Here is a 9,523-nt window from a genome sequence, read left to right as displayed (position 1 = left end):
TCGCCGGGGCCTGGAGCGGAGAGGTCTGCACAGCACGTCGGTGCATGCATGTTCCAGCCGGGCATGTGCAGCCTGCTCCCCGTGGCCTGGGCTCTCGCTCACTGTCTGCCGGAGGATTAAGTCTAATCTAAATTCAATATCTTCTGCAGAGACAGAAGCTGAAGAATGGACTCTTTTTTCCCCTTCCCTCTCTCCCCTGCTGCTTGGAGCGGCTCACACACCATTAGTTATACTCCTCTGGAAGATCGTTAGCGAGAGGCGGCTTCTTGCTGTCTCCCTTTATCCTGCTCCAGGGGATGGAGTCTGATTTAGTAGCCGGAGGGCCAGGAAGGATAGCCTTGCGGTCGTGGCACCGGATTAATTCTCTGCTCTGTGCTGTGCTGGAGGCCAGATTAGATCATCACCGTGGTGCCTCTTGGCCTTGAAACTGCTGTTAAGGAGTCCAGGGGTCTGGGTTTCATCCCTGGCTTGGCTGAGGCTTCCCTCCATGACGCAAGCCAGAGGCCCAGGTTTTCCCTTCTGTAAAATGGGAATAAGGCTGCGCCTGATCTCAGGGTGTTTGAGGCTTCCCTGAGTGTTGGCAAAGAGCCTGCGGGTCTACGAGGAAGGACAGCCACCAGGACGGCCTTTGCAAGGGCCTCCGTCCAGATGCCAGGGGGCACGGGATGTGCGGGCTGCTTGGCTCCATGGCTGTAGGGGCAAGGACAGTCTGGACCCTATGAAATTGGGCTGAGCTCCCTTCCTGCCCTGAGCCTGGCTGGGGAAATCCCGAGCCCCCTTCCTTGCAAGGGGATACCTCCCCCTTGGCTCTACCCCGAGCACTCGCCGCCGGACGGCAGTTCACTGGAGTGGTTGCAACAGCAGCTCTGCGAATGCCAGCCCTGTGCTCATGGACATTAAGGACCCTGAAGGGGTTTGGGTTTTTGTGCACAAATTTGTCCGTGCGTGCTGGCAGCTGTGGTGTCAGGCTCACATTGGGGCACTGAGGGTTCGCCCCAGAAGCCAGCTCCATCCTGGCTGGGGCCCCGCTGATGGTGGAGGGGAGCAATCAGCCAAGGGGCTGGGGAAGACGCAGCCTGGACTCCATCAGCTCCGCTTGGAGGAAGCCAGGGCCAGGCTCGGCTCCCAGGCTCACGCAGTCGAATAGACCGAGCAGAGACCATGCATCTGTCGGAGCCCTGCGGAGCCGGAGGGGGAGCGTGGGATCATGGCGGAGGCAACAGGTTCACCCAGGAACCTCGCACTTGCTTCCTCGCTCAACCCCAGATTCCCCTGTGATCTGGGCACAACCCTCTGCCCCTGCTCCCCGCTATCATATGTGGATAACAGGCCCTCCCGCCCTGTCTAACCAGCCCGTGGGGTGGGAGCTGTTCCTTGCCGTGGGGATGTGCAGGGCCTGGCAGCATTGGTTGGGCTTGGAGCAACTGGGCCCATGGCAAAGCATTTTGTCGTGGTGGGAATTCCTCCCCCATCCCATCTCGAAGGACTTTCGGGGAAGGCGTGGGCTTCAGGTGAGCGACTGCAAGCGGCAACCATCTGCAGCCAGGAGTCGGGGAGGCTTCTCCTTCCAGCTCTTGCTGTTTGGACCTTTCTAGCAATTTGCAAAGCCAGATGAGCCCTTGGCAAAGGCAAAGGCTGCTGCAGATGTACCAGTGCACTGGCGCTTGGCAGGGGCTGCAGCTGCCTATATGCACATGCAAACACACATGCACACTCCCACATTCATGCATCCACACACATGCGCCTACACGTGTGCACACCCATATGTATGCATGTACCCACACATGCATGCTCGCACAAACACATGTACATACCTGCACCCACAGACATGCATGTATATGCCCACATGCGTGCACCCCCACACAGGCACGTACCCACACATGCCTACAAACATATGTACACATCTGCATGCATGTACCCACGCACAAACACATGCACGCACATACATGCACACATGTACTTACTCTCTTGCACCTGCACCTGCGCACACATGTATACACCCACACACACGCACACCCTCACATACCCACAAACACATGCACATACACACCCACATGCATGCACCCACACACAAACATGCATGCTATGACTCCAGTCCCCATACTATAGGTACTAGGCCATGGGTTTTGTCTTCTGATTTTTTGCTTTCAGAGTCCTATCTGGTTTCAAGGACTGCACCGAGTGGTTTGCAAGAGGGGAAATGGTGATGACGGAAGAAGCCTCCTGCTGGGGTGCAGAATCTGTGATGCATCTGTGAGGACCTTGCAGTGGGGAGAGCTCCTGCGTGGCTCATGGGTGGGGGCTGGCATGTGTAGGGCAGTGCCCTGCTGAAGCCGGCTGGCCCACTTGCTGCTCAGGGCCCTTCTGAGCTGGCCTCGCGGTCTCCTTTCCAGGCACTAGCACGATGGAGCAGGCAGGGCAAGCCTGACAGCAACTGCCCATCATGGCACAGAGGCCAGGGGGACATGCCCCTGTGATGCTGCCCGGTTGGGGGTCCAGCTGGCCTGTTACCCCACGGGTCATAATAAGCCCTGAGCTTGGGTGGTGCTTTGCTCTTGGCAGCATCCTGCACTGCACCTCCCTCTCCTGGCCATGTCTACTGTGGTTTTCCTGTGCCCCGAGACACGGATGAACAGGCTCTGAGGGCCTCTGAGCTGATCTAGGGGGCAGGGATGCTTTCTCCGCGTCCGAGTGCACGTGCAGGGCCTCGGGCACCGGTCTCTCTGCCCCGGTCCCAGTAGAGGGCAATAGAGAACTTTGCAAGCCGACGGCACGCACATCGGCAGAGATGAGATACCCGCAGCACCGTGATTTGAGTCAAAGGACTTGAACCCAGGGCATGGAGGCAAATGCTTGCACATCTTGTGACCGAGTGCCTGAGCTGCCCGGCAGGGTTAAGTAGCAATAAATGCACCTGGCACCGGAGCTGCCTCCAGGGTCAACGCTGGGGTGGTCGCTGACCCGACCGCCGGCAAGGGCACAGCTGCCCTGTTGCTGCCTGGGAGAGCTGTCTGGCTGCTCCTAGGAAGGGGCTGTGCTGTCCCCTTGGTGGCTGGGGCAAGAAGAAGGGTGCCTGGATTTGCTCTCTGCCAGTTTTGGGAATGCAGCCCCTTTGCAGCCAGGATGGGGACCTGTCCAGCGGCTTAACCCCAGCCTGCGCACTGCTGCTCTGCATAGCAGGCAGGCCGGCTTCCCCATGCAGCAGAGAAGACCGGCATGCGTGTCTGTCTGAGCATCTCCTGGCTCTGCTCGGCTGGCTCTCTGCTTTGCGGCGTGGGCCCTGCTGCCACGCTTGGTGTCAGGTTCTCCTCCGCCTGCTGAGTCTGCCCTCGGGGGAGCAGGAGCTCTCAGGCAGCGAGTAGCTCCTGCTGAACAGCGCGGTTGGGCGGGGAGCCTGCTGTCATGCTCTGGTTCCTATTAAAGCATGCCAGCATGCTCAGCCAGGAGCAGGGGCTGCCTTTGCCCTGAGTTTGCTGCCCCAGCTTTGCCAAGGTGGGAGGATTCCCTACTTGCTGCAGGTCCGATGCAGCCAGCAGAGTCCTACCGTGGCTGGTGGAGCTTTGCCCCCTGAAGCCAGCAGTTGCTAAACCTCTCTGTGCGAGCTGGGTTGTATGCACGGGGTGACAGCAACCCACGGGCACCCAGCAAGCTTCCAGGGGCACTGCTCTGGTTTGAATAGAGCAGCCACTTGGGGCAAAGCATGGTCCTGGCAAGAGGCCGGGCTGTTCTCTGGACCCTGGCAAGGAAAGGTTTATTGCCTGCTCAGCCCCACTCCTGCCCGGGTCTGGCACAGGTCTCGGCAGTGGCTGCTTGGGGAAGGGAGACAAGGAAGCTTGGGAAGCCAGGACTCGGCTCCAAGGGCTTCGGATTCCAGCTCTTTAGGTTGCATCTGTGCTGCTGTGTCCCTGGAGGGAGGAGGCTTTGCTGACTGCCTCCCCAAGTCTTGCACTGAGTCACGCCCGGGTGTACAGACGCCTGGCACTGCTGCGTCTGCTTGCAGTTCCCCGAGATGCTTTCCCAGCTCCTGGCTGCCTCGGCCTCTGTCCCCAGGGACCGAGCAGGAAGGGCGTGGGGAAGGCTGGCAGGGCACAGATCCATGGCTGCTTTCCTGCTCTGCTGACGGCAGCTTTGCAGGGCACTAGCACGCCTGGGTGATGCCAACGCTGACCCCAGCCAGGCAAACCCGAAGTGAATCCTAATTCTGGCACCCGAATCCTACGATTGGAAATGCAGAAGTGTCTTTGGGTGTCTGAGCCATTGGGTGTTTTCAAGCTCTTTTTCTCTCCGCAGCCAGTAGAGACAGGATTTTTCCCCTCCTCTTTCCAATGCAGCGATCACAGGAGTCCGGGAGCAGGGGCAGCCTCGGAGCCCTTCTGGGTTCAGCATAGAGGAGCTGCCTCTGCCTGTCTTCTGGCCTGGGGACACAGGACAGCTCTCGTGCCTCTCCTCTGTGGGGGCTCAGGGTCTGGGGTGGAGGCGGCAGGGCCCCGCAGCTGGGGGAGGAAGGTGGGTGGCACTGGAGTTTGGGTCTGTTCGGATCCAGGCAGAACCAGATTTCTGTACGTGCAGATGCACGTGGCAGCCGAGAGCCGGGGCACGGCAGGAACAGGCGGGCCCAGGGCTAACACAACTGCACCGCCGTGCTGGGTGGGATCGGGGTTGGTGCATTGACAGCTACCTGCTATGACCCCGGCCTGGGTCTTCCTCCCCCTTCCAGCAGCTAAAGCATGCCAGTAGCTTGAGTCACCTACCTGCCCAGTTTGCTGGGACTTGCATCTCCAGCTGTTAAACCCAGCTTTACACCCGGCCCAGATGCACACACATCCTGCTCACGAGACCCAGGAGGGCACCATTGCAAACTCTTTGCACGTGCATTTGCGGCGGTTGCTGGTTCAGATGCAACACGGTCCATCTCTTGTTTACGGCCAGCTTTTTTTTTTGGCATCTGGGATATCTGCGCACGTCCCGACGTCTGATGAGTGTTGATTCTCCATTCAATTTCCCTCGCCCAAAACCGTCCCGTTGCCTTTCCCTCCCCGCTCCTCCTCCCCTTTCACAGATCAAAAAAGCATTGTCAGCCGCGGCAAAATATTTAAGAAATATATTAATCCCGATGCTCGCGGCACTTAAAAAAATTGTGTTTAAACAAACTCCAAATCGTGCATTAAAGCAAACACAGCTGTTTAATTACAGGCTGCATTTCAAGCAGCCGATAGCACGTGGGTGCTAGGGGCTGCGTATCCACCGCGTATTGGGCCTGGCTTTCTCCCGCCTCCTCCTTTGCTTGTTGGGTTTGATTTTTTTTTTTTAATTTATTTTTTTTGTTCCCCCCTTGGTATCCGCGAGCAAGAGGTTTTTGCTGCGGCTGTTTGGGGGATAGGAGCAAACCGTTCCCGTCTCATCCTCCCTTTGGCAGCCCGGCATGCTAAAAATGTGTTTGTGTTTCTCCCTTTGTGCTCTGCTTTATGGGGCTTTCTCTCCTCCGCCCTGAAGGAGTGGATGGCTTTTACATGTGCTTTTGCCATCTGTTTTACCCATTGGGCCTGTATGCAGAGATAACCTCATACTGGGACGGGGGAGCCTTGACACAAGCCAGCGTTGGGAAAGACTTCCTCCCGCGACTCCTTTTTCTTAGAGGAATTAAGTGTTAAGAAATCCTCAACTATCTGTGCAGCTGGAGGTCTCCGAGGAGGCCCAGATCCTCTCGGCGCTGATAAACCCTGCTTGGCATCTGAAGAATGCGGCGCGGAGTTGGCCGGACAAACCGAGCGCACGCCGAGCGGGGGGCTGGGTTCGCCGTATGCGATGCAAGGAGTTTATAAGAGCCATTTGGTGAAGGCTCAAGCCAGGCTCTTGCCAGGGGGTGTATTTTGTTGGATCGATACCGTGTCTGAGGCATGCTGGCTTCCAAGGAAACAGTGATGTTATATGTTATTGCTACGCAGATGGGGCCAAATTCACCCCTGCTGCCTGCGCTTCCAGCCCTGGATTACACCCTTGGAGCGGGTTTGGCCTGGGGAGATTGAATAGCTGGTTGCAAAAAAAAAAAAGCATAACTTTAGGATGAACCACGCTTTAATTTGAAGTCCCTGCCGGGCTCCTGCAGGGAAGGCAGCCAAGGAGAGGCGCCTAGCAGGGGATTGCCCTCTCCCAGGGTGGTTGGGACACAGATGGCTGCTGGGGTTTCTTTCCCCCTCTTTGGGGGTACGGGGGAGCTCTGTGGTCAGGAGAAAGGAGATCATTGCCCCTGCCCCTCTCCGCTGGTATGCCGGGGCCCCACACGCAGGTCTGCGGATGCACATCGGTCCTGCCCGGTGTCTCTCCTCCCTCTCCCAAGCATCCCCCATGCAGCCCTGCCAGCGCCTCTCCAGCTTGCGGTGTGGCCAAGCCTCCCTGGAGCAGACGGAGCCAATCCCGTGGTATTCAGCGCAGTTTTTCTCCGCGCACACAATGGAGACTAGCGGGGGGCTCCCGCGTTCATTCAGCAGAAGAGGCCGGTGCAAAGTCCAGCCGGCCAGGCTGGGGCAGGGGGTCAACCCTGGGCTGCCCCAAGGCAGCGGGAGGCCTTCTCCGGAGGAGCAAGGCGGGTTGGCGTTGCGTGGCGTGGTCCTGGAGGGCAGCCGCCGTGTTTGATTTCCCCTCGGAGGCTGCACCTTCCCCTCGGCCGCTCCAGTGCCGGCGACATGTGCCATTTCAGGCGAAACATTGCAGCCTTTGTCTCGCTCCAGGCACAGAGCAGGCCATTTAGGAGGAATTAGTGGTTACGTTGAAAGGGGAGAATAAAGGCTTCCAGGTTAAACGCGCTTTAAGTGTCTTAATAATTGCAATTGGGCCAACGTGTCCCACCCCCGAGCCAAGAGCTCCAGTGTAGGAAGTTTTCTTTGAACTGGGAGGAGCGTGGGTACCCTCCTGCAGGAAGCCGCAGAGGATGGGGTTGATAATTTCCCAGGGCCCAGCAGCCAGGGCTGCCTGTCTATCCCCTTCTGCTTCTCCTGCTCTGCCCGTCCCTGTGGTCTCAGGTCCATGCAGGTGGTGCCAGGGCAATGTCCTCCTCTGACTGCGAGATAATTGCTGAGGAATGCATCCTGCCGACAGCCCCGGGAGCCTTTTCCCTAATTATAGGGACCGCGGAGGTGAAGCCCTGGTGCATCCAGCTCCAGGATCCGTGAGCCAGTAGGTCTTGCCGGGGGCATCGTTCCAGCCTGGCTTTCCTCGCTGGCAGCCCGTCCGTGATGGCTGGTTAAACCCTTCCTAGCCACATCCTGTCCCCAGACGCGGTGCGGCCGCCTCATCCATCAGTCATGACGTGCTCTTTTTTGCAAGCTGCCTTTGCCGGCGCTGGGGGTGGAGGAGAGCGTGCCGGGGAAGGGCTCACGCACGAAGCCCTGAGACGGAGAGTGCTGCAAAGCCTTTGCAATGTGTGAGCTCGGGGGCTCCCGGTGCCAGCTGGGGGAAAAGGGCAGCATCTCCCACCCCTTCTTTGCCACTGACCCTTGGATGTTGCAGGGATGCTTGGGGTTTTGTCTAGGACGGCGGGTGCTCTCTACTTTTTTGGCCCCGTGGGCTGAATGAGTGGCGCGGAGCTGGTCTGCAGGCTGGATTGGCCCCCACGTGTCAGGATTGGGCCTCTGTGGGCCTGGCTCAGCACCCAGATTGGGCTCCAAGTCGTCTCCTCGTTTAGTGGATAGGGCCCTGCTATCCGGCCCGTGGGTCTGGAAATTTGGCAGCAGGAGAGCAGCCACTGCTCCCTCACTGCCCAGTTTTTGGAGCCAGGGGAGCGCTGCAGACCAGAAGACACGGCTCCATGGGCTAGATATAGCCTGTGAGCTGGGGGCTGAGCACGCCTGGCCTAGGAGAGGGGGAGTTTGCTGGGTGAACGGCGAGTGTGATGGTACAACGGCAGTGCCGGCATAGCGGCCAGGGCATGGGAGCTGCCTTGCTCCTGTGGAAGAAGGTGCACCGACTGCAAGCCTAGCAGTCCATCTCATGAGACACCGCTGTCAAGTCTGCGGCTGGTGCACTGGGTTTCCCCTCTGCAGGGGCCTGGCCAAGAAGGGCAGATAGTCAGGAGCAAGAGGAAGGATTACTCGGGGGTTATGGCTGTGGACTGGACTTACAGTCCCTTCTCTGCCACAGGCTTTTTGCATGACCTTGGGCAAGGTGTTTATGCTCTCTGAAAGTCCGCGTCCACTCTGGTCCTGCCCCTGGGGATTTGCAAAGATGAAAACCCCACAGATCGTGAGGCACTCGCATGCTGCGCCCCGGGGCTGGGCTGCAGAGATCTGCACGAGTAGCAGGGAAACGAAGCGTTGGGGGTGGGGAGATCTGTTTGTGGAGCAGGAGGGATTATCCTCCCAGGGCAGGTGGTCAAAGCCCCATCGGAGACTTTAGAGCGGGTCTGGCAGTGGCGCGGGGTCCTGTAGCGTCAGGACAATCCTGCCCTGTTTGGAGGGGCTGGAACCGATGACTTCATAGGTCTTTTCCATCTCGTGTTTCTTGGCGCCTGTGTAACCTCCCAGCAATGACGGCCCAGTGCATCTGGCCGCGTCGCTCACGGCCGCCTGCATCCTTGGTGCCCCTGCCCGGCTGGCGACCTTCCCGCGCCCGCCGAGGTCTCCATCTGCTCCGCTCCCTCCGCGGTCTTCCTGGGCTGCTCTCGGGTTACTCTCCTCCATTCACAAAAACATGCCAGGCCATAAATTGGGCAGGGAAATAAAACAATCCCCTTGTGGGGATGGCTCCCACCCCTGGGCATGCAGCCCTTAGGCCCCCTGTGTGCCCAGCTCCCCTCTGGGAGCCTGCCGGCTCATATCTACTGAGTCCTAAATGCTCCTGGTCCCCTTGCAGGCTGCTGAGCTGGGAGAGGGGCATGCACCCTGCTCTGGGTTTGGGGGTGCTATCTGCTTCTGGAGGGAAGAGAGGAGACCATAGCAATAGTCCCTGGTATGGGATGCACCGATGGATGCATGCAGGAGCTTGCTCCGCCTGTGGCAATGCGGCTTCCTCCAGTGACCACGTTGGGCATCGGGGAGCGGTCGTCGTGCTGCAGCCAGGTCCTGAGTGCGATGAAGGCCAATGTGGATGAGAGGGAGGCTCTGGAGAACTGAGCCTGGGTGCAACATCCCTGTGCTCTCCAGTGGGCCGGTGCCACCCTGAGCCAGCCCCCCCAAAATGCCCCAAGCCTAAATACCCCTTCCCAGAAAAACAACAGCTCCTGACCCTGCACTCATTCCCGTGGCCCTCAGGGCAGGCAGGGCCTGGCCCTTTGGGTGCGCAGGACCCTGGGAGGTGGGTCGGAGCAGGGCAGTACCATAGGGCTGGGTGCTCTGGATTCCTTAAAACCTTCTGGTGCAATTTGAGATTGCAAAGCAGAGCAGAAGCTTTTTTAGGGCCAGGAACGGCCCCATCCTTCCCAGAGGGTTGAGGCTGCATGGACAAATCTGGAGGAGCATTGGGAGCTCTGGGCTAAGGGATCTGCTCAGATGGGGATCTCCGGCAGGGCTGTGGCCTGGTGCAGGCTGTC

At 58.9% G+C, this 9,523-nt stretch overlaps 1 long non-coding RNA gene across 1 annotated transcript in view; it reads left to right on the top strand.

The window, feature by feature from the left end:
• Positions 1 to 6,826, top strand: part of LOC109284066 (uncharacterized) — a 29,574-nt gene extending 22,748 nt beyond the window's left edge. Inside the window, exon 3 of the long non-coding RNA XR_009455311.1 lies at positions 2,152 to 6,826. This is a non-coding gene — a long non-coding RNA (uncharacterized LOC109284066). The remainder of the gene's footprint in view (positions 1 to 2,151) is intronic.
• The last annotated feature ends 2,697 nt before the right edge of the window (positions 6,827 to 9,523 follow it).

Source organism: Alligator mississippiensis, chromosome 10, assembly GCF_030867095.1.
Source record: "Alligator mississippiensis isolate rAllMis1 chromosome 10, rAllMis1, whole genome shotgun sequence".
Taxonomy (NCBI): Eukaryota; Metazoa; Chordata; order Crocodylia; family Alligatoridae; genus Alligator; species Alligator mississippiensis.
Note: the sequence above shows the minus strand (reverse complement) of the source record. Positions and strands in the feature narration are given on the sequence as shown.